The sequence below is a fragment of the Aquarana catesbeiana genome, linkage group LG04, assembly GCF_042186555.1.
Source record: "Aquarana catesbeiana isolate 2022-GZ linkage group LG04, ASM4218655v1, whole genome shotgun sequence".
NCBI classification, from domain to species: domain Eukaryota; kingdom Metazoa; phylum Chordata; class Amphibia; order Anura; family Ranidae; genus Aquarana; species Aquarana catesbeiana.
In genome coordinates, this window is record NC_133327.1 from 616,602,670 (window position 1) to 616,628,555 (window position 25,886).

Here is a 25,886-nt window from a genome sequence, read left to right on the forward strand (position 1 = left end):
ATTACAGTGTAACCGTGGAGTGTGTCTGTGTAGTGCAAGTACTCAAAGTAAAGTGCACCAAACACCTCTTTACATTGATTAAAGTGGATCTACGTACGGATTTCAGCTTCTTCTTTACATTTGCTTATAAGCACCGCCCCCTCCCTCCTAATAAATGTCTGGGAGGACAACAAGGAGAGGCAGACATTCCCTTGGCACTGTAAGGGGGCCAGCAACAAATGTGTTCACAGGCAAAGCTCGACGTGGTGGCCAGTCCTCAGGCAGGGCATCATTTCTTCTGTTTAGTGAGTTTGACCGTGTTATCCAGCCACAGCATGCAGAGGAGGTGGTGGACTGGCTTACTAAACCCTCCTCATCCTCTGTCACACAAGCAGAGACAAGTTTGCAGTCCCCTGCAGTTGCCAGAGTGGATAAACCTGCCTCCTTGTCCACATCTATTCCTGCCATAGCCCCAACATCAGCCATGGAGGAGTCAGCTGAGTTATTTGACCACAGCGTCAGCCACTTGCTCCTTGATGATGTCCAGCCATTACTGGATTCAGATGTTGGTTCTGAGGTTGAGGATGACAGGAACATGAGCCTAGAGAGAGGGAGGAACACTGGTAGACTAATTGGCATTCATGTTCCCCAAGCCGCAGCGTATTGTCAAGTTGTCTCCAGTGGTAATGATGAAGATGGAGGAGATGGAGATGATGATGATGAGGTCACTGATGCGACTTGGGTGCCAGAGAGAGCAGAGGAGGAAACTGAAGGTGAGGCGGCACAACCCCAAGGAGGCCGACATCAAGAAAGAGTAGAGAGCAGTCACCCTATTCCATCACATTCTGCAGCTGTTATCTCCTGGCCTACTCCCCAAAGCTCAGCTGTCTGGGCCTTTTTCAGCACATCTGCAGCAGATCGCACTGTTGCTATCTGCAAACTGTGTCTCAGGCACATCAAAAGTGGCAAAAACACCAACCATTTGGGTACCACATGCTTAACAAAGCATTTAACGTCCAACCACTCAGCCCATTGGCAAGAGCACCTAAAAGCCACACAAACGGGGCACAAATCTGTCCCTCCTCCTTACCCACTTAAGTCTGCCCCTGCGATACTGAGTCATTACCTTTCAGCAGCCTCCACTAACAGGTATGATGGTATAGCACAGGGTGTCCCAGGTCCTAGCAGCACATCTGCCAGCAGCTCACCACCAGCTGTAGACTGTACCCGGCTAATTTCTCTGCCCCATCTGCTGCAGTGGAAAAAAAAATACAGTCCCTGCCACCCACATGCCCAGCGTCTGAATGCAAGCTTGTCAAAGCTGTTGGCTCTCCAACTTCTGCCTTTCAGCCTGGTGGATTCTGCCCCCTTCCGTGAATTCGCACAATGTGCTGTACCACAATGGCAGGTTCCCAGTCGCTACTACTTTTCACATATGGCCGTTCCATCTCTCTACCATCACGTGGAAGGGAATGTTCTGGCATCGTTGGGCAAGGCAGTCAGCTGTAAAATCCACCTTACTGCTGACACGTGGTCCAGCAAGCATGGGCAGGGACAAAAAATTTAGTTCACAGCACACTGGGTAACGCTGCTTGCAACTTAAAAGGATGCAGGACAGGGCTCGGTGCTGCAGCTTGTTGTGCCCCCATGTCTCCATACAGCTGGTGGTGATAATGCCAGACCTGTGAACTCTAACTCCTCCTCCCCCTTCCACCACCTCCATGCCCTCCTCTGCATAATTGTCCTATGAACATCAGGTACCCCCTAAGCGTTCGAAGGGCTATTCCCAGAATTAGGCTAAAAGGTGCCATGCAGTGCTTTAGCTGGTGTGTTTAGGGGACAGGAACCACACCGGAGCAGAAATTCTTGCAGCTCTGCAGGGACAGGCCCAGAGGTGGTTCTCACTACACCAGCTGGAGCCAGGAATGTTGGTGTCCGATAACGGCTCAAACCTCCTGTCCGCCCTTAGACAGGGAAAGTTGACACATGTGCCATGCCAGGCACATGTCCTCAAGTTGATGGTGCAGCATTTCCTAAGTACATACCCAGGGTTGTAAGATGTACTGAAGCAGGCCAGAAAAGTCTGTAGCCATTTCAGGCGGTCATACACAGCCAGTGCTCAGTTGGCTGAAAATCAGTAGGAATTCCACCTGCTTGTAAACCGCCTGATTTGTGACATGCCCACCAAGTGGTACTCAATTTTGGGAATGCTGCAGCAGATATACATGCAGCAGGGGGGCATCAACGAGTACCTGTGCCAGTACGGCACGACGACAGGCTCAGGCCGCCTCTGCTTTTTTCTCTACACCAATGGCTGATCATTAAGGATGCATGCACTGTATTGTCACCATTTGAGGAGGCCACAAGGATGGTGAGCAGTGACAGTGCATGCATCAGTGACAAAATCCCTGTTGTGTTCCTGCTGGAGCAGACTCTGCGTGGCATTATGGACAGGGCACTGGAGGCAGAGCAGTGGGAGGAAGAGGAGGACTTCCTTTCTTCGCAAGGCCCACTTTATCCAGACACCATCATTTCTATGTCACAGAACACACAGGAGGAGAGAGGGGAGGAGGATTCTGGCACTTTCATAGGCTTCGAAGAAGAGGAAGACATGCGTCAATCTGTAAGCGATGGCTTTTCAACCCCAGGAACCTTGGGAGTAGTATGTGGCTGGGGAGGAGGAAGTTCCAGATACTGTCTTCCTGAGTGACACCGAGGAGTCTGCTTCTCAAGTCTCTGCAAATTTGAGGCGCATGGGCAACCTCATGCTTTAAAGCCTGCGAAAGCACCCAAGAATACGTGTCATAAAGGAGAAGGATGATTACTGGTTGGCAACCCTCCTTCACCACTGTTATAAGGGGGAGGTTTCAGAACTCATCCCATCCCCACAGAGAGTGCAGGAGATAAAATCTCTTGAGGACACGTTAAAGAGGATTTTATTGAATGTTTTTCCTGACTCCAGTAGGTTACAGTGTCGTGAAAACATAGTTTTAAGTCTTCTGTTGGTCAAGAGAGGAGCGCTGAAGAAGGTGTCCACCTAAGTGAGGCATTTCGGAATTTTTTTAGTCCTCGCCGTCCAGGGCTGTCAGCTTCCACATCCCATCGGCAGCATCTGCATCACATGGTGGACGATTACCTCAGGGCCAAGACAGAGATGGAGAGCTTTCCAGCTGACGATCCACTGACTTACTGGGTCATGGGAATAGACCACTGGCCAGAACTTGCCCAGTATGCTATTGAGTTGTTGGGCTGCCCTGCATCCAGCATGCTTTCAGAACAGGCATTCAGTGCTGCCTTATAGCTTGCAGTTCAACCAAAAGTGCCGGTTCTGCCGGCCGGAGAACCTGTTGTGAAGCTGTCACCACTAAGAGACCATCCACCAGGGACCACCGTGAGTAGCTGAAGCAAGTACCAGATTCTCACCAACTGGGGATGGTGAAGAATTGGGAAACTTCAGCAAGTGTCAAGCCAGGGACCCAGCCAGCAGGGCTGGACTGGGACAAAAATGTGGTCTTGGACTTCATCCAGACCGGTCCAGGGTACAACACATCAGGGTACAGTGCACATCAGGGCACATCAGGGTACAGGGCACAGCACATTAGGGCACATCGGGGCACATCAGGGTACATAGCACATCAGGGTACGGGGCACATCAGGGCACGGGGGACATCAGGGCACGGGGCACATCAGGACACAAAGCAACGCAAGGCACATCAGGGCACATCAGGGCACATAGCACATCATGGCACGGGGCACATCAGGGCACATAGCACATCGGGGCACATCAGGGCACATAGCAAATCAGGGCACGGGGCACATCAGGGCACATCAGGGCACATAGCACATCAGGGCACATAGCACATAAGGGCATGGGGCACATGAGGCCACATGGCACAGGGCATGGGGCACATAGCACATCAGGGCACATTATGGGGCGCATTATGGGGCACATCAGGGCACATTATGGGGCACATCATGGGGCACATTATGGGGCACATCAGGGGGCACATGGCACATTATGAGACACATCAGGGAACATTATGGGGCACATCAGGGCACATTATAGGGCACATGGCACATTATGGGTTTGTTTACTAGCCAGCATGCAGAGTAGTGCAAGAAGCGTCTGTAGTTAGTTCTCTCTCTCATGTCACGCTGCTCCCCGGCGGTCCCTCCTCTCTTCTTGTCCATCCCAGATGATGTCACAAGCCAATGGGGATGGAGGAGAAGAGAGGAGGGGCCGCTGGGGAGCAGTGTGACATGAGAGAGAACTTACTACAGATGTTTCCTGCGCTACTGTGCATGCTGGCTAAATCTCGATCTACCCATCAGGCGCCAGCTGTCGGTGATTGACGGGTAGATTGCCGCTCACCGCAGATGCCATAGGTAGATTAGGCGGCCTCTGAAACCGGTCCACTGAGCCATCAGCCCACCAGGAAACTCCCGGTAGTCCCGATGGCCAGTCCATCCCTGCCAGCCAGCAGAGGTGGTGCTTGTAGAGCAGTCTTGTGTGCAAAGCCAGGGACCGAGCAGGCCAGTAGGGTGACGCTTGAGGAGTATCTGTGAGTGCCAAGCTAGGGACCCAGCAAGGATGTGGGGGTGCCGCTTGAGGAAGATACTGAGTGCAAATATTGGAAGAGCTCAGGGGATCCAGTGGCAGTGGATCAGCAAGTCTAGTGAGAGAAATTGGGAGTTCAGTTGAGTGAAGATCTACAATAGGAGATTGTAGAAGTAAAGGAGTTTGTTACAACTTGCGTTACAAACTGTTATAAGACTGTTGCCATAGGAGACAGCGATCCTACTCGTGCAAATGTGGCGTCTTGATGGATGCCTTTCCCTGCATGGCTGTCTGCCTATAGAAGTCTCGGAGTCTGCAAATTAACATTGCAACTACTAAAGGGTGTCCTGGCCCTAACCCTCTTTCCCACAGTTCTGTTTAAGAGAAAATAAATCTCTTCGTATTCAAGAAGTGTCTGGCGCCCTTAAATCTACCTTACATTACACCCACCATGTCTCGTAACCTATGAGGTCCTATGAGGCCTAGAGAGGCTCGGGACTTGGCTACAACTTTTAAGAGCATACTGTTGAATGGTAGTTGTGGATATTTGGAACTGTTGATGAGGAAAAGGTGGGTGTAGGAGGATGGCCTTCATCCTGGCATAATCTGACTATATGAAGTGCTGGTTAAGGGGGCAATAAGGGACACAAAATAAGAGGTCCAATCTATTAACATCACTCTATTACATAAATAATATAAATAATAGTTCCTCCACCTTGATATAAGTGTGGCAACATTGCTTTAGCCTTAAACAGTATATAATCCTATCAGTGAAGTTCTTTTATTTCCTCCCTGGTCTGATAAATATGCCACTGAAAGAAATCTACTCATACAATAACTTCCTGTGCTTTCTGCCTGTTCTGCACTGTTATCAGTTAAATCGTTCCACACTATCTCTGAGGAGTACAGAACCCCTCTCCTGTATGCTATGGACTAGAGCAGGGATTCTGAAGAACAAAGCGGTAGGTTTCTATAGTTCTGTCCTTTTTCAGTAGTCCTGATATAGTACAGTGAGTGAAAGTTGTCAGTGTAATCTAAAACAACATCCCAGTATAATTCCGAACATTAGAAATCCATAAAAGCTCCTAATCTTTCAGAACTAATTGATAGAGTAAATACTCATTATGTAAATGAAAAATTATTTACCCTTGGTACTCAGACTTTGGAGGCTTTTCAGACTTAAAGGTCAATTTGATAACAAGTGTCACCTTCTTTTCTACTGAATCGAGGATATTGTATAATCCATCCTTTGAATGAAGCATCCCTAAGGTCAGTGCCAGGACAAGGTCATCTAGTGCCAAAGATGCCAAATTCCCTTTGCAAGCCAAAATTCTCCCTAAACAAAACCCCCCCTCTTATAGTACAATTTCCCACCCCTGCTGCGGAAATACCCCAGCCCAGCACAAATCTTTACCAGCCATCTCCCTCATAGTACAAATTCTCTACCCCTTAAACTTCCCCTCTGAGCATAAATCCTCACGCCCCTCTGCCCCCTCCGCCCACACCTCCTAGTACATACCCCCCTCAATTTAGCCTCCTAAAATAAATCGTATGCCACTGCCGCCCCCAAATTTCCTCTTCCCAGTACAAATCCTATCCCACCCCAATCCCTTCCTAGCACAAATACTCTCAACCTCAGCACAACTCTGAAACTGCTGTCACTAGTCCTGCTAGCTTATAGGTAGGAACTCTCCATGCAGCGCCCCCCCACCTCACATAATACCACTGCACCCAGGGCAGCTGCCCCTCCTGCCCACCCCTTGTCCCGTCCCTTCTTAGGGTGGTGGATAAGTTTAGTTTGTGGTGAAGTTACTTCTTCCTTATATGTTTTCTAGTTGTTTGTTATCTGCCTGGTGTGTGAACTTCTCTGTTGTTCTATTGTTCTTTGCTCACACTTGTACTCTATGTAAAGTACTGGTTTGCTAATGGAATTGCTTTTTGACCCCCATACGATTGACTTGTCTTACTTTGTAAACTAGATTTGTGGTCACCTTTGAAAGTAAAATGTAAAATATATTTCTGATGTCATTGTTTGATACTATGACTGCTTCTCATTTGACAGTTGTATGGTGATTTAAACCTAACACAACTATTTGAAAAGAAAGTTATTACTCTAGGGAAGGAACAGTGTTACAGGCAGGATATCCAGGTAAAAATAAAGATAAAACAGCCTAAAAATTAAAATTATTGCAAACACCACATCTAAGGACTGGTAAGCTGCAATATATTACATTTTTTCTTGGGTCCAAATTTACTTTAAAAGGGATATTAAAGTCTTGTTTTTTTTTATTTAAAATTACAAACATGTTACACTTACCTGATCTGCGCATCTGGCTCCTCCCTCCTGTCACTTGCCCCCACAGCAAACAGCTTGCTATGGTGGCACCCAAGCAGGCACACTCCCAACCCGTGGCTCTGTGTCTCCATTCGAACAGGGAGCTATGCCTTGGCCCCCTCTATCTCCTGATTGATTCACTGGCTGTGATTGACCAAAAGTCAATCAGCAGTGCGAGTCCCCAGGGAGATAAGGCTCTTTTGGACATCGCTGGATCAAGAGGGGGCTCAGGTAAGTATTAGGGGGGCTAGGGGGCTGCTGCAACAGAAGGTTTTTTTACCTTCATGCATAGAATGCATAGTATGCATAAAGGTAAAAAAAAAAAAACATTATGCCTTTACAACCACTTTAAAAAGAAGTTGAGTACAATACAAAAAAATCTCTCTCTTTCTCCTTCCCTTCCAACAGCTTTATCATTCAAAACAAACAACTCCAAAAACTTCAGAAAGCTACTTCTGTAGTGTACAACAGGAAAGCTTCCTTATATACTACAAAGTTTCTACTGTTTTCAGATACCAAAGCCTTCCTTCGGGGTATACTACTTAGTGCTGAACCGATGGCATTCTTTTCTGAAAACTCGCTAAACCGGAAAAGTCATGATCATTGACTATCTGCTATAAACCACAATATTTCATCTTCCTTTTCCAGTGATGTTTTTTTTACCAATGTTAAATATTGCTGCAAAAAGACATAAAACAACAGCTACAATAATTATTATGATTTAAAAAACAAACAAAAACTTGCAGATCTTAATTAATTTTAGATTTCTTGTTGATAGCTTTGTAGTAAATCAAGTACAATCAAACTTTCATTCTTTCAAACTTTGCGTGATAACATCTATCTGATCTATCTGAAGATATTTTGCAGTATTTTTTATGTTTCTTTCTTTGTTTAATTATTATTTTCTGTACTTAAAAGAAATGGAAAAACGTATTTCCTTTTATGCTAAGATACATATATTTTATAACATAATTACCATGTGCATAATATTGCATATGAAAATATAATTTTTTTAGCTGAAGGTCTAAGATCTTTTTCATGTTTCCCAGTTCTGTTGTGTACAGAGAGCAATAGTTCAAGCACACATTTTACATACCCCAAAACTAACTCCTCCCCTCTCTTCCCCTCCAGACTTTAAATTTAAGAGAGAAAAAGTATGCTGCGCTTTCTCATTAGAGAATATCAGTGCCATGGCTGTGTGAAATATTCATTTGTAAAATAAACAATAAACAAAAATATACGTTATTTGATAAAAATGTATAAATAAAGCTGAACTCAAGGCAGCTATAAAAGACACAAGCTGATACAGCTACATATTCATTAATACATCATTAAATGCATTTTTTTATGTAAGCAGTATAGCTACGTGAATTTGACTTGGCATAAGTCTCCTGCAGTTCCTATACAGCAGAGATCTGACTAGCAGAGGGAGAAACAGCACATGATGCCAATCAGTTACTATATAAACATTTTTTCTTGGGTTTAGATTTGTTTTAAGAAGACGTTAAGATGAGAACAAGAATAATCCATCTCTCTTATTTTTAAAAACAAACATCTCCAAGAACTTCTGCAAAACAAATTTTGCAGTCTACAATAGAGAAGCTTTCTTATGTACTACAAACTTTTTGCTGTTTTTTTCCTGCACTTAGGCTTCCCTTGAGGCAAGGTGCTGAGTCATTGACACTCTTTTCTGTAGGAATCAATCAACAGGAAGAGTAGTGATGAATGACTATCTGAATTATGACAAAAAATGTATTCCTTCTTCCTTTCTCACTGTTTGCCCCTTTTTATAAACATTACTCAATGGCAAGAATACATTAAACAAAAACTATACCAATTTTCATGATAAAAAAAAAAAAAATCAAATTTCCATGCATATCAGACATTCGTACTAACTTCTAATAAAGATAATGAGTGGTGTTTTTCTATATTTTTATTTTTTGTTTAATTACCATGTTCAGCACTTAAAAGAAATGTAGATATGCATTTCATTTTTATATACAGGTACATACATTTAATAACATATTTATGTAAATACATCATTTTTATTAACTGAAGATCTAAGATCCTTTTCATGTGTTTACCCAGCTAATTCTAACTGCTCAGTTGTTTACAGAGTGCAATAGCTCAAAAAGAAGTTACACATGCCTGAAAATTAAGAAAGATTACTCCCCCACTCTTACCTATCCCCTGTCCCCTATGATTATATGAGGGGGAAGGGATCACCACTCCAGGTGGATGTGTGGATAGAAGACTCTCCTCAGGATTGGAATACCAGGTGCAGGCTAAGCATATAGCAAATGAGACAAGGAAAAGTTCTGGACAGCCGCACTCCAGAATATAGCCTTTATTGTAAAAAATCCAAAAATACAAGCCACAGCAGAAAATGGGACAAACGAGCTGACACGTTTCACACTTAACAGTGCTTAATCATAGCTTCGATTAGCTATGATTAAGCACTGTTAAGTGTGAAACGTGTCAGCTTATTTGTCCCATTTTCTGCTGTGGCTTGTATTTTTGGATTTTTTTACAATAAAGGCTATATTCCAGAGTGCGGCTGTCCAGAACTTTTCCTTGTCTCATCCCCTATGATTATATACAAACTTTAACTAAGAGAGCGAGAAACTTTCTGAAGGCAAACAGCTTCTGTTGTGCTCTATCATTAGAAATACCAGTGACATGACTATAACAAATATTCATTTTAAAATAAATATTTTATGTAAATACTAAACAAAAATATAAATCTTAAAGTGTTACTAAACTCAAAACAGTGAAATCAGTCTGTATATGCAGCATAGCATGCTTGTTATACTCACTGTGGAACTTAAGGGGTTAATCCTCTGCCTTGTGTAAAAAGGCTGTATTATCCTGTATGCATAGATCCTCCCCCTCCTGCACACATCTGGGGAAGGCCAGATAACACAGGCAGGGTGTATTTTATGCTGGAGAGAACATTTACTTGTTCTCAGAGCTAGCCAGGTCACATGATATTGACATCACACATGTGGGCGTGTATACAGGCTGTAGTGGAAATCTCCTCCTATCTGAACTCCCAGCACTGGAGAAACCGTGCAGTTTATCATGTGACCATGGTATACAGATCATCCAAAAAGGTATATACTGGCAGTATTTTAATGTAAAAAGAAGATTTATAAGCCGTGGGCACTGTGTGTGTGTGTGTGTGTGTGTGTGTGTGTGTGAGGGGGGGGATGAACTATTTTCATATTACTGGGTTTAGTAACACTTTAAGCTTGTGTATCTGCAGAGTATCCTTCTAGCTTTTTCCTGAACCTGCTGCCATCCACAGACCACAGTTCATCCCAAAGACTGTCTGTCAGAGACTTTCAGAGACACACAGTTGTGCTTTTTTAATTACAGCCCATGCCCACTCCTTCTAAAGCTGCTGTGCTCCAATATCGTTTTGTCATACACTTTAAGTTTAACCACTTCGCATCCGGGCCAATTCTGACACTTTTCTCCTACATTTAAAAATCTCCTTTTTTTTTTGCTAGAGAATTACTTAGAACCCCCAAACATTATATATATATATATATATATATATATATATATATATATATATATATATATTAGCAGAGACCCTAGAGAATAAAATGGCGATTGTTGCAATTTTTTATGTCACACGGTATTTGTGCAACGGTGACATCTCACGACTCCGGTCAGTCACAGAGCCAGAGTTTGTGGCCCCGGAAGGAAGAGGGGGGAAGATGGACGCTTCCAGCCAGCAGGGACATCGCGGGCTTCGGTTTCAGGTAAGTGACACATAATGGGCTACTATGTACATTATGCTTTACCTTTGCAGGGAAATAAAGAGGAAGTAAAACCCACCAGGGTTTACTTCCTCTTTAAGGCTGAACTCAAGGCAAAAATAAATATTGATGCAGCTACTTATTTATTAATGCATCATTAAATATATTTTTTTATGTAAACAGTGAAGGTACATGAATTTGATTTGGCTTAAGCCTCTTAGGCCGGCCATACACATTTCGAATTTCAGCCGGTTCAGCATGAACCGGCTGAGATTCAAACTGTGTATGGGCAGGCTGAATGCACCAAGTTGATTGATCGATCAATTTGGGTGCAACCAGCATGCCGGGTTTTACCTGCGATTATCGCTAATGGCTGCTATAGCATAAATCACTGTCTTCTCCCGAGAAGAGAAGATAATGGCTTGGCAGGAGGGATTTCCCTGTCAACACTGTTTGTGTTGATAGGGGGATCAAGAAAATTTCTCTCCTGGTTGCAGGAAAGAAATTTGCTCTGTGTAAGGCCGGCCTCACATTTACTGTAGAAGCAGAACTGGGAGATGGAGAAGCAGTACAAGGACTCAGGAGCCAACCGGTTGTGGAGAACAGAAGGAAGGCAGGAAAAGAAAGAAGGAAGAAAGAGAAAGGAGACGGGATTATAGAAAGGAAGAAAGAAAAAAAGGAAAGAAGGAAGGAAGGAATTATATCATGATATAATGATAAGTGGGAGGAATGGAGGAAGAACAGAAGAAAGAAAGAATAGATAGATAGATAGATAGATAGATAGATAGATAGATAGATAGATAGATAGATAGATAGATAGATAGATAGATAGATAGATAGATAGATAGATAAAAACTTGTACTGATTCCTATTTGCTGCAAAAACATTTTCTTTTTTCCAGAGAAGACTGCACATGGTCTACATAAAGCTTCTGTTGCACTTTATACTGTGTATAAAGCTGGTGAAAAGGTATGATTTTACCCAACTAGTCCTGGAGGTCCATGTGAACGTCCCTCTACTACTTTGAGTAGCCTTCTAAAGTTCACCTTACAATTCCGCTATCCTTTAAATTATAGGATTATCACAGGATAACTCTGCAGGATTCTGCAACCAATTACTTTCTATACCTAAATATAATACTTACATTTTCTTTTTGTCTCTGGAGGACCGAAGAGTTCTTTCCTATGCAGATGTGTAGATATTCTGACTCCTCTGCAGTTGTCTCAGTCTCAGGCTTGCTTGTATAGAACGCCCGCAGCAGTATGAACAGTCTGAAAAGGTCAGATCTTACAATGAGGCTGCTACCTGATCACACAGGTAATAGGCAATGTGCAGCTTTTTTTTTACCGTAATCCAATGACAAAGCAGACACGTCAGAACAAGTTATAAGCACCCCTCCGGGTAAAACAATGCTGAACAAGCACAAAAACAATATTTACTAAAGTAATACTGAGGATAAAACAAGAAATGTGCAAGTACTATAAGAAAGTACTTTAACTAAAAACTACAGTTAAAACTATGAATTGGTTTTTATAAAGTGGGGAAGGAAACAGAAACAGGCAGTAAAAAAAACTAAAAACAAATAATAATAGGCACTGTCCATGATAACATTGTGTAGAAAAATGAAATGTGTAAATTTAACAAAATAAAACATGTCCATATCTCTAAGTGCAATCTTGAATAATCAATAAATGCAACACAGTGTATCAGTGAGTATGTGATTCATCACATCTAATGAACCCTTTTACTGCTACCACCATTTTTATGCAACCACCCCTGGTGGCTGCAGCCATCGGGAACGTATGCACTCTCCACCAGCGAACTACCAGCCTTCTAATGAAAGTGACCCAGCAGCTGTAAAGCCACCGATTGCTTTCTGTGTCCTTCAGGATACGCCCCACACCCCAGGTGCCCCCCCCAAACGGCGTGATGGGTGCCGCTAGAATTAACCGGGAAGTGACCTCTGGCTTCTGTTGTTACTTTTCCTGGTCCTTGTGGCCATGAAAAAAGCGAATGGAGTGTGATTAAGGTTGCCACCTTATCCCTTTAAAACCGAACACATTAATTACACAGGTTCTGCAGCTGATTATGGTGGTAATTAAACTCACTTGGCGCCTTATCTGCATTAAATTGGCCTCAGAACCTGTGTAATTCATATGTTCTTGGGTTTAGGGTCGGTTCACACTGCAGCGATGCGGGAACACTGCAAATCCACTGTGGGTTCCTGCATCGCATGTCTTCCAGCGGCGGTTCACACTGCCCTATGCAAAATACTGGGAGTGTCAGTTGAAAGTTAATGACCCCCAACCCCCAAATCAGTTTGCATATCACAGCGCAAACTGAAAATTCGGACAGGAATCAGATCGCATGGGTGTGAACACCCATGTGATCCGATTCTGCTGCAGACCAAAAAAAGGGTCCTATCTGTATGGCTGAAATGGCATCGTACAGAGATTGCATGTTATTTGCACTGCGGTGCGAATCACATCCGATGTCGGACATCGCACCAGTGGGAACCAGCCCATAAAGGAATGAGGTGGCAACACTAAGTGTGATCTACAATACATTAGCTTCAATAAAAGGCAAATAAGACATCAGAGGTTTCAAAATACCCCTGATGTCTCATTAAAGAGAACCTGTCTTTTTGTCCCCTAAGGTTGTCCCCCCCCCCCCAAAAAAAAAATAGTTTGAGTCCATCCAATGTAAGCAGACACCCATCAGGATGCCTCCCAACAAAGCCATTGCTTGTGTAGCACTGCCCCCTCGGGGGTTGCTTGGTAATGCATGTTCTCTTGTGCCACCATGACCCTTTGAACTCTCCAGCCGCTTTGACACTCTAGGTTCAGACATGTTGTATATACCTTTAAATGATACACAGACACAAAGCAAATAGTTTCAACACTCTCTGACTTTACTTGTTCAAGATGAGAGGTTAAAACTGAGGATTATTCAGCCAAATCCTGGTTACAGCCAAGACTAGGTTGAAATAATGCTTGCAGCAATAACAATTTGTAATGTCACATGAATGAAAACAATATACACAATTAAGGTTGCCACCTCATCCCTTTAAACCCAAACACATCTGAATTACACAGGTTCTGAGGCTAATTCAATTCAGATAAGGCACCAAGTGAGTTTAATTACTACCTTAATAAGCCACAGAACCTGTGTAATTAATATGTGTTCGGTTGTAACCTCCCTGGCGGTATGATTATTATAGGGGACATCGCAGGATCCTGGGGACAAGGTAAGTATACCACACCAGGATCCTGCAATGCAATCCCGAGTGTGGCTCGGGGTTACCACTAATGCCCTGTACACACGGTCAGACATTGATCGGACATTCCGACAACAAAATCCATGGATTTTTTCCGACGGATGTTGGCTCAAACTTGTCTTGCATACACACGGTCGCACAAAGTTGTCAGAAAATCCGATCGTTCTGAACGCAGTGACGTAACACACGTACGTCGGGACTATACACGGGGCAGTAGCCAATATCTTTCGTCTCTTAATTTATTCTGAGCATGCGTGGCACTTTGTGTGTCGGATTTGTGTACACATGATCGGAATTTCTGACAGATTTTGTTGTCGGAAAATTTTATAGCAAGCTCTCAAACTTTGTGTGTCGGAAATTCCGATGGAAAATGTGTGATGGAGCCTACACACAGTCGGAATTTCCGACAACAAGGTCCTATCACACATTTTCCGTCGGAAAATCAGACCATGTGTACGGGGCATAATGGTGCTGAAATTTAACCCCCGAGCCATACTCGGGAATTCCGTCAGGGAGGCTACAGGGATGAGGTGGCAACCCTATACACAATCAACATGCGTTATTATAAGAAAGCTATCAATGTGTATAAGGAGATGTGCCCACTAACCCTGGGCTGGCCTATAATACCTTTTATCCTAATGAGTATATTATAGTTACCAGTAAAGTGTCCCCTTTAATAGTAATAACAATACTATCCTAAAAGCAAGGCCTTGCACTGACTTCACCGGCAAAGTTGGAGCTCATAGAACAAAGATTCCTGACTGCAGCAAAGTGATGATGAACAATGCAAGATAGCAAATCCTGGTTGATAGCAATACTATTTGTAATCCAAGTGAATGTCACCTGTGCACAGTGTTGAAAGTGTAGTACTTAGCAAGGCAGTGGGATCTGTGGGCATAAGCCCCCTCACCAATCCTGATAGATCTCGTCAGTCAGGATGGGCAGAGACAGTGGTCAGTCTGCTAATTCAGCAAACTGGCTGGTTCCGCGGTGCTCAGCGCTGCTGCAGGGTATCCTTCTGCCAGCGGACAACGGCTGGACTTGCTGGGGCTGGAGCGGTGGGCTGTGTGTCGCAATCTTCCTACACAGCAGCGGAGTGGTGCTCACGCGATGAAACCCAGGAATCAAGAGAGCATAGGCCTGGTCGGCAGATCCCTATATACAGGGGCGTAACTAGAAATAGCAGGGCCCCATAGCAAAATGTTGTATGGGGCCCCCCTGCAAACAGCCCCCCCCACAGCTGCCCTAGTGTCAATGCAGCGTGACCTGTGCCACATATAGCGCGACCTGTGCACAATGCAGCGTGACCTGTGCCCAATGCAGTGTGACCTGTGCCCAATGCAGCGTGACCTGTGCCCCATACAGCGTGACCTGTGCCCAATGCAGCGTGACCTGTGCCCCATACAATGTGACCCGTGCCCCATACAATGTGACCCGTGCCCCATACAGTGTGACCTGTGCCCCATACAGCGTGACCTGTGCCCAATGCAGCATGACCTGTGCCCAATGCAGCATGACCTGTGCCCCATACAGCGTGACCTGTGCCCCATACAGCGTGACCTGTGCCCAATGCAGCATGACCTGTGCCCCATACAGCGTGACCTGTGCCCCATACAACGTAAAGATGACCTAGGCTATAAGAAGATTGGCAAGACCCTGAAACTGAGCTGTAGCCATAGGCGTGCGCAGGGGGTGTGCCAGGTGTGCCTGGGCACACCCTAATCACCCCGTGTGGCACAGATTTCGCCTGCTGATAGTTCACCAAAGCCCCTAAACAGGGCTCCTAAAAAGAATTGTAAAACAAAATAAAAACCTACTGACACCAATCTTCCTACACAGAGGCGGAGTGGTGCTCACGCGATGAAACCCAGGAATCAAGAGAGCATAGGCCTGGTCGGCAGATCCCTATATACAGGGGCGTAACTAGAAATAGCAGGGCCCCATAGCAAAATGTTGTATGGGGCCCCCCTGCAAACAGCCCTGACCTGTGCCCAATGCAGCGTGACCTGTGCCCCATACAGCGTGACCTGTGCCCAATGCAGCGTGACCTGTGCCCCATACAATGTGACCCGTGCCCCATACAGCGTGACCTGTGCCCCATACAGCGTGACCTGTGCCCAATGCAGCATGACCTGTGCCCAATGCAGCATGACCTGTGCCCCATACAGCGTGACCTGTGCCCCATACAGCGTGACCTGTGCCCAATGCAGCATGACCTGTGCCCCATACAGCGTGACCTGTGCCCCATACAACGTAACCTGTGCCCAATGCAGCATGACCTGTGCCCAATGCAGCATGACCTGTGCCCCATACAGCGTGACCGGTGCCCCATACAGCGTGACCTGTGCCCAATGCAGCGTGACCTGTGTCCAATGCAGCGTGACCTGTGCCCCATACAGTGTGACCTGTGCCCCATACAGCGTGAGCTGTGCCCCATGCAGCGTGACCTGTGCCCCATGCAGCGTGACCTGTGCCCAATACAGCATTGCCTGTGCCCAATACAGCCTGGTCTGCCTGTGACCCATACAGCCTCACCTGTGCAGAGGAAGAGGCAAGCCACCCGGATCAGCAGAGAGTGGGATTGCCTCCGCTGATCCGGGTGGCTTGCCTCTTCCTCTGCACAGGTGAGGCTGTATGGGGCACAGGCAGACCAGGCTGTATTGGGCACAGGCAGAGCTGTATTGGGCACAGGTCACGCTGCAGTGGGCACAGGTCACAGCTTGCCTCTTCCTCTCCTCTCTCTTCCCCTGGCTGGGAGACTGTGCCGGCGGTGCTCTCATCCTCACTGGGCCCCACTTGGCTGCGGCCCCATAGCACCCGCATGGGTCGCTATGGTGGTAGTTACGCCCCTGCCTATATAGTCTCTCCCACATTTCTACTACAGAGCAGATGGTCTGCTGGGAGATCGCAGTTCACGGTCAGTTCACGGGCAGCATGACCTGTGCCCCATACAGCGTGACCTGTGCCCCATACAACGTAACCTGTGCCCAATGCAGCGTGACCTGTGCCCAATGCAGCGTGACCTGTGCCCCATACAGCGTGACCTGTGCCCCATACAGCGTGACCTGTGCCCAATGCAGCGTGACCTGTGTCCAATGCAGCGTGACCTGTGCCCCATACAGTGTGACCTGTGCCCCATACAGCGTGAGCTGTGCCCCATGCAGCATGACCTGTGCCCCATGCAGCGTGACCTGTGCCCCATGCAGCATGACCTGTGCCCAATGCAGCGTGACCTGTGCCCAATACAGCATTGCCTGTGCCCAATACAGCCTGGTCTGCCTGTGCCCCATACAGCCTCACCTGTGCAGAGGAAGAGGCAAGCCACCCGGATCAGCAGAGAGCGGGATTGCCTCTGCTGATCCGGGAGGCTTGCCTCTTCCTCTGCACAGGTGAGGCTGTATGGGGCACAGGCAGACCAGGCTGTATTGGGCACAGGCAGCGCTGTATTGGGCACAGGTCACGCTGCAGTGGGCACAGGTCACAGCTTGCCTCTTCCTCTCTTCTCTCTTCCCCTGGCTGGGAGACTGTGCCGGCGGTGCTCTCATCCTCACTGGGCCCCACTTGGCTGCGGCCCCATACCACCCGCATGGGTCGCTATGGTGGTAGTTACGCCCCTGCCTATATAGTCTCTCCCACATTTCTACTACAGAGCAGATGGTCTGCTGGGAGATCGCAGTTCACGGTCAGTTCACGGGCAGCATGACCTGTGCCCCATACAGCGTGACCTGTGCCCCATACAACGTAACCTGTGCCCAATGCAGCGTGACCTGTGCCCAATGCAGCGTGACCTGTGCCCCATACAGCGTGACCTGTGCCCCATACAGCGTGACCTGTGCCCAATGCAGCGTGACCTGTGTCCAATGCAGCGTGACCTGTGCCCCATACAGTGTGACCTGTGCCCCATACAGCGTGAGCTGTGCCCCATGCAGCGTGACCTGTGCCCCATGCAGCGTGACCTGTGCCCAATGCAGCGTGACCTGTGCCCAATACAGCATTGCCTGTGCCCAATACAGCCTGGTCTGCCTGTGCCCCATACAGCCTCACCTGTGCAGAGGAAGAGGCAAGCCACCCGGATCAGCAGAGAGCGGGATTGCCTCTGCTGATCCGGGAGGCTTGCCTCTTCCTCTGCACAGGTGAGGCTGTATGGGGCACAGGCAGACCAGGCTGTATTGGGCACAGGCAGCGCTGTATTGGGCACAGGTCACGCTGCAGTGGGCACAGGTCACAGCTTGCCTCTTCCTCTCCTCTCTCTTCCCCTGGCTGGGAGACTGTGCCGGCGGTGCTCTCATCCTCACTGGGCCCCACTTGGCTGCGGCCCCATAGAACCCGCATGGGTCGCTATGGTGGTAGTTACGCCCCTGCCTATATAGTCTCTCCCACATTTCTACTACAGAGCAGATGGTCTGCTGGGAGATCGCAGTTCGCGGTCAGTTCTGCAAAATCAGCGATGGCTATCCAGGGGACTACATCTCCCACAATGCTTTTCTCTGTGCTCAGGAGATGATGTCAGTGATTTGGATCCAGCACTACAGGGACATAGGAGCAAGCAAGAATAGTAATATACAAATATGCAAAAGTCAGTCAGTCTGCTCCCGGCTACACTTGCGATACACATTTTACATATCACTGCGCATGCTTCAAGGGCCACTATTCACAATTAACACTAAAAGTGTCACCTATGGAAAATAAAAGGTACCGAAGTTCTATATATTGAGTTTGTGTGCTCTAAAATTAACTTAATGTATTTTTACTGAAATTATGTGCTATTCAAACAAATATTGTGTGAGATCAAAATTGTGAACTATCACTATTTTATTCTCCACCCCTCACATTTTTGTAAATATTTTATTATATCATGTGACAACACCCCTAAGTGAAAATGGCAAAATTGGGCCCAATTAGCCATTTTCCCTCAACGGTGTCAAGTGACTCGTTAGTGTTACAAGGTCTCAGGTGTGAATGGGGAGCAGGTGTGTTAAATTTTGTGTTATCGCTCTCACTCTCTCATACTGGTCACTGGAAGTTCAACATGGCACGTCATGGCAAAGAACTTTCTGAGGATCTGAAAGCGCTCTATGCTCTACATAAAGATGACCTAGGCTATAAGAAGATTGGCAAGACCCTGAAACTGAGCTGCCTGCAGCATGGTGGCCAATCGTGCATGCAGCATCGTGCTACTCTTTAAAGCAGCCATCTTCCCTCTGACAGTCTCTACACCTTGGGTCATTAGTACTCACTGGAATGGAAACACTGTAGTGACCTCCTCCATAGGTACACCTCCTAAGGGGATAGCCTTTTGGGCTGGCCTAAAAGGCCTTCTGCAACCCGCCCTAGGATAGCCTAGTGATAGCCATCTACATGGACTTAGAGACCAGAGAAGGCAGCAAGTTTGATTCCGTGGAGAGGAGATAATGAATTTGACTTACCTTGGGCTGCCTGCATGTGGATGCAAGAGTGCATGCAGCCTGCATGGAGCAAAAATAGCCAGCGTAAGACAGCCACAGGTGCAGCATACGGACATAGCTTCATTATATTGGTTGAGGTGGTGGGGTGGGCGGATGATGTCACAAACTCCTCTTCAGCCAGTCAAAGAAAGGTTTGTATTCATTTATAGAATGCAAAGCTTCTTGTGAATGGCTATCATGTACCTGGTAGGAGAGCCTGATATGATAAGGACGGCCTCTCTTACATCTCTGGCTCAGGGCCCCTGGTAGTGTAAACAGGAGGCGCAGGAGTACAGTGTGGCACGAGTGTCTATAAGTCTTGCTAGCAGCAGGGCAGGTGTCCATGCTGGGCAGGTGAAGTCACCAGAAGGCTCTAGTAGCAGGCGAGCTGGTAGGCAGCAGACTGAGGCAGGCTGGTGCTGGCGACAGCGGGCAGCTGAGGCAGCTGCTGGTAGCAGACTGTAGGTCAGCTGGAACAGCAGGGTGGTAGGCAGGTATTGGTGAAAGCAGGTAGGGATGAGCCGAACACCCCCCCAGGCACCAGAACTTGCGAACAGGCAAAAAATGTGTGCGAACACCGTTAAAGTCTATGGCACACAAACGTGAAAAATCAAAAGTGCTCATTTTAAAGGCTTATATGCAGGTTATTGCCATAAAAAGTGTTTGGGGACCTGGGTCCTGCCCCAGTGGACATGTATCAATGCAAAAAAAAAAGTTTAAAACTGCCTTTTTTCAGGAGTGATTTTAACAATGCTTACAGTGAAACAATAAAAATTTTTCCCATGTTTAGAAAAGTACTGCAGCAAAACGACATTTCTAAAGGAAAAAATGTCATTTAAAATTGTTTACGGCTGTAATATATTGCCAGATCCCGGCAATATACATAAAAAATTATTTTAAAAGACAGCATGGGTTCCCCCCCCCCAGTCCATACCAGGCCCTTTGGGTCTGGTATGGATATTAAGGTGAACTCCATGCCAATTTAAAAAAAAAAATGATCTGGGGGCCCCACCAAAATCCATACCAGACCCAAAGGGCCTGGTATGGACGGGGGGACCCATGCCGTTTTTTCCTTAATTCTGTCATAGGGCTCTCCTTAACCATTCAATACACTATATTATATATTTTACACTGCACTATATACCCTGCACTGTATTACATATACTACACTGAGGGCACTATATACTCTGAACTGCAGTATATATACTATACGGACTGCACTATGTACTCTGCAGAAAAATTAGGCCTTAGGTGTTGGTGGTGGCAGAACACGGTAACCCCTTACAGTTACTCTTGTTGGGTGCAGAAACGGGCCCTGCTGTTAAATATTATTTCAGAGGCTGCTTGCCCTCTTTTAGTGGCCTGTGAGCGTCTGCCTCTCTTCGGAGGCCTTCCGGACATGATGGGTATTTTTTTTGCAACACCACACTACACTGTATTATATACTGTGTACACCGCCTGTACTCTATTATCTACTGTACATCGCCGAATGCACTATATATATAGGCTACGCTGAATGAAGAGTATATATATATATATATATACTAGTCTGACTGTACATATCAAATACACTGCCTGTACTGACTGAATATAGAGTTTACACTGTGTATATATAGGCTACGCTGAATGCAGAGTACATATATAGCTATAGATATAGATACACTGCTACTAACAAACTAATCTGTCTGCCTACTCTAGCTCAATCTCTCTATCTCCGTCCACTATAACACACTGTACAGGTGCTGTGTAAACAGCCTTATATAGTGTGGGACGTGCACTTAGTCCCCCTGAGCCATGATTGGCCAAAAGCACCCTGCCTTTTGGCCAATTATGGCTCTCGCTGAGAAGTATGCTGTGATTGGCCAAAGCATGCAGGTCAGGTGTATGCTTTGGCCAATCATCATACAGCAATCAGGGCCATCTTTAATTTTGATTGGGCCCTGGACAAACATTTTCTTGGGGCCCCCCCTCCATTCTGAGACATACAAAAAATAGCAGGTAGACTCAAAATCAGTTTACTGCAGCAGATCAGGCAGCGATTGCAATTGTTTGCCAGAGGTTACAGCCTATCATTACTGCTCAATGGCTGGTTTCTAGAGGTTACAACACATAATTTCTGCTTGCCGATTGGTTGCTAGAGGTTAATGTACATTATTAGCGCTCACTAATTGGTTGCTAGGGGTTACAGCACATCATTAGCATTTACTGATTGGTTGCTAGAGATTAAAGCAGATCACTACTTGTTTGCTGATTGGTTGCTAGAGGTTCATGCACATCATTACCTCTCACTGAGCAGTGGAGCAATCCCAAATAATTGAGCAAGTAAAGGGGCACATTAATACACATACTACAGGAGACAATCAGAGACTGCGGACATACTGCAGGAGACAATCAGAGACTGCAGACATACTGCAGGAGATTACCAGAGACTGCGGACATACTGCAGGAGATTACCAGAGACTGCGGACATACTGCAGGAGACAATTAGAGACTGTGTACATACTGCAGGAGACAGAGACTGCGGACATACTGCAGGAGACAATTAGAGACTGCGGAAATACTGCAGGAGACAATCAGAGACTGCGGACATACTGCAGGAGACAATCAGAGACTGCGGACATACTGCAGGAGACAATCAGAGACTGCGGACATACTGCAGGAGACACACAGAGGCTGCGGACATACTGCAGGAGACAATCAGAGACTGCGGACATACTGCAGCAGAAAATCAGAGACTGCGGAAATACTGCAGGAGCCAATCAGAGACTGCGGAAATACTGCAGGAGCCAATCAGAGACTGCGGACATACTTCAGGAGACAATCAGAGACTGCGGAAATACTGCAGGAGACAATCAGAGACTGCAGAAATACTGCAGGAGACAATCAGAGATTGCGGAAATACTGCAGGAGACAATCAGAAACTGCGGACATACTGCAGGAGACAATCAGAGACTGCGGAAATACTGCAGGAGACACTCAGAGACTGCGGACATACTGCAGGAGATTAACAGAGACTGCGGACATACTGCAGGAGACAATCAGAGACTGCGGACATACTGCAGGAGACAATCAGAGACTGCGGACATACTGCAGGAGATTACCAGAGACTGCGGACATACGGCAGGAGACAATCAGAGACTGCGGACATACTGCAGGAGACACTCAGAGGCTGCAGACATACTGCAGGAGACAATCAGAGACTGCGGACATACTGCAGGAGATTACCAGAGACTGCAGACATACTGCAGGAGACAATCAGAGACTGCGGACATACTGCAGGAGACAATCAGAGACTGCGGACATACTGCAGGAGACAATCAGAGACTGCGAACATACTGCAGGAGATTACCAGAGACTGCGGACATACTGCAGGAGATTACCAGAGACTGCGGACATACTGCAGGAGATTATCAGAGACTGCGGACATACTGCAGGAGATTACCAGAGACTGCGGATATACGGCAGGAGACAATCAGAGACTGCGGACATACTGCAGGAGATTACCAGAGACTGCGGACATACTGCAGGAGATTACCAGAGACTGCGGACATACTGCAGGAGATTACCAGAGACTGCGGACATACTGCAGGAGACAATCAGAGACTGCGGACATACGGCAGGAGACAATCAGAGACTGCGGACATATGGCAGGAGACACTCAGAGGCTGCAGACATTATACAGGTGATGGTCAGAGAACTTTCAGCAATGCACAGCTTTACAGTTAAATAACACAGCTCAGGGTTTAAACAGTCAGGCATTTTATGGTTGTAAGGACATACCTGGCCAGCCAAACTTACTACATGCATTCAGGACTGTGGGCGGGGCTTCCACTCTCTGCTCTCACTAAAGCAGCTGGGAGCTCCACTGATGCTTTGTTGGGGGGCCCACATCACCCGTGAATGGTCGCCCCGATGACAGCGTTGCAGAGCGCACAGAGGACATGGGAGGATGTATTCCGCGCTAGCCAGCTGAGAGGGGCGGGGCCGGGAGCTCCACTGATGCTCTGACCCCGCCCACGTGCAGCCTATGTACTGGGAATAGAGCGCCTGTAGTGAGAGCCAGTGATCGGAGTGGGAGTGTCATTGGAGCTCCCGGCCCCAGCCCCCGGACCTCTGTATTCACCAGCCAGTATAGAGGGGGCGGGGCCGGAAGCTCCACTGACACTCGCACTCCGATCACTGGCTCTCACTACAGAAGCTCTTTTCCAAGTACACAGGCTGCACGTGGGCGGGGTCAGAGCGTCAGTGGAGCTCCCGGCCCCGCCCCCTCACAGCTGGCTAGCGAGGAATACGTCCTCCCGTGTCCTCTGTGCGCTCTGCAAAGCTGTCATCGGGGCCCCAATTCACGGCTAGCGCGGGCCCCCCAACAAAGATTGGGCCCTGGGCAAGTGCCCCGTTTGCCCTGCGCTAAAGACGGCCCTGACAGCAATGCACTGCAGTCTTGCAGTGCATAATGGGGTGCTCGAATTTGCCGCAAACGCCCCATAAAATTTGCTGTTTGGCGAACGGGCGAACACCCGATGTTCGAGTCGAACTTAAGTTCAACTCGAGCTCGAAGCTCATCGCTAAAAGTAGGCAGAGTCAGGCAGGCTGGGTCATACATAGACAGGATGAATCGGGTACAGGGCACAGGCAGGAACGTGGTCAGGAAACAAGCCAGGTGTGGAACCCATCAGTGAAGGAGGAACCAATGAAGCAGACAGAAGCAGAGGTCAGGGGACAAGCTGAGGTCAGTGCAAGCAGATTTCAGAGAGTGGTCAAGACAAGCCGGGTCAGGATCCTAATCCAGAGTAATGACCCAGATTTAATAGCTCGTTTGGTACCAACATCTGTCACAGGTGTACATGAGCGCCGGCACACATGGTGTATGCGCGATTGCACGTGTGCGCACACGGGTATGCACAAGTGCATTAGCTATTGCCCAGTTCCTGCGAGCATGAAAGGAAACATGTATTAGCCTGTGTACAGAAGTCCACCCAGAGGAGCCATCTAGTCTATTGGCATGCCCTTCCTAACAATGGCTGAGCAGTGCTCAGTCCAATTTCATTTTCTTCCAGGAAAAGGATGGGAAGTTCCCATTGCTGCAACATAGTTCTGTATACTGGATGTACAGTATCTGAGACTACATACAGTCTATACTGCGCACATAAAAAACCTATAAACCATGTGCTTACTCCAAAAAAATCATAGATGTAAGCAGCTAACACAACAAATAGAAAATTTGTAATAAATCATATATAACCAAGTGTAGCGCTAAAAAATGAGAAAGAAAATATTGCTATACCACATATAATAGCAAAATGAATTGTGAAAAGATAGTGTTTTGTATACTTTGTGAACATTCATACATATAGAACACTTATGTTATAAAGCCTTAGGGTCACCAAAAGTGATAACAGGATGTAAAAATGGCAATAAAGTCCAAAACTGAATGTGCAGATACGGTGAACATAAATTTTGCAATGGTGATAAATTCCAAAACATATACTCGTGAGAGATTTCTGTATGTAATCCAACATGTGCTGACAGACCCTTGTGCGAAACCGCCACCTAGGATGACTGGAGGCTTACCAGAAAGTTGGGACCCACCTAGCATACGCTATATGGGTCAAACAGGCTTGGATTGCTCACTGGCAATGAAGGTAGGGAACCAAGGGCTGGTGAATGGTAAAGTTGTAACGTTGCTATCCCAAAGAGGTCTTCTTCATATGGAAGCTCGGACACCAACGGACATTACCCACATGTAATGAAGAAGGGGCTCATAGCGTAATTCCGTAAACCATAAAAAATTTATTAAAAGGAAAAACACTTACATTTCAGAATAAAAAGCGCTTGCAAGTAAAATGGTGGCAGTGGAGTCCCCCCGACGCGTTTCGTCATACAAGACTTCGTCTGGGGTCCACCATTTTACTTGCAAGCGCTTTTTACGCCCTAAGGACGGGAGAAATCAGTCTGTTTTTTCAGTAACTGAGAGTCCTGGTGGAGTCCTTCCTGCAACTCGCTCTTCTCCCTGCCAATGAGGATGTAGGGGAAGGAGCAGATCGGGCGGCTGTGGTTGTGTGAGTGCTCGCATTATGCAGTGTCAGTGAGCAGAGGGAGGGGGGAGGAATCACCCACAGGAGCTGACTGGGGAAGCTTTCCCTCTTAGACATTGCCTTTTTGTTAACATTTTTTTTTTTTTTAGGGGGGGGGCACATGGTGGGGCACAGCATAATGTTGGGGGGGTCAGGGCCCCCTCTGGCCCCCCTTAGGGACGCCATTGTATACAAGCTGTACACTCACTACTTTACATTGTAGCAAAGTGTCATTTCTTCAGTGTTATCACATGAAAAGATGGAATAAAATATTTGCAAAAATGTGAGGGGTGTACTCACTTTTGTGAGATACTGTATATATATATACGTCACTTGGGGGGGCCCTTTTTTCACAGCAGAAGCCAATCTGCGGGTGTCGGATACACAATGTTTTCCAGCACCCGCCAATCACCTGTAAACTACACAGAACGTGGATCTGCCTTTGTAAACAA

The 25,886-nt window shown here is 46.7% G+C and overlaps 1 protein-coding gene across 1 annotated transcript in view; it reads right to left on the bottom strand.

The window, feature by feature from the left end:
- The window catches only part of LOC141140787 (calpain-13-like), a 124,840-nt gene extending 112,876 nt beyond the window's left edge, over nucleotides 1–11,964 (bottom strand). Inside the window, exon 1 of the mRNA XM_073628285.1 lies at nucleotides 11,784–11,964. The gene's annotated coding sequence lies outside the window, so the exon portion shown is untranslated. The remainder of the gene's footprint in view (nucleotides 1–11,783) is intronic.
- Between the last annotated feature and the right edge of the window lie 13,922 nt (nucleotides 11,965–25,886).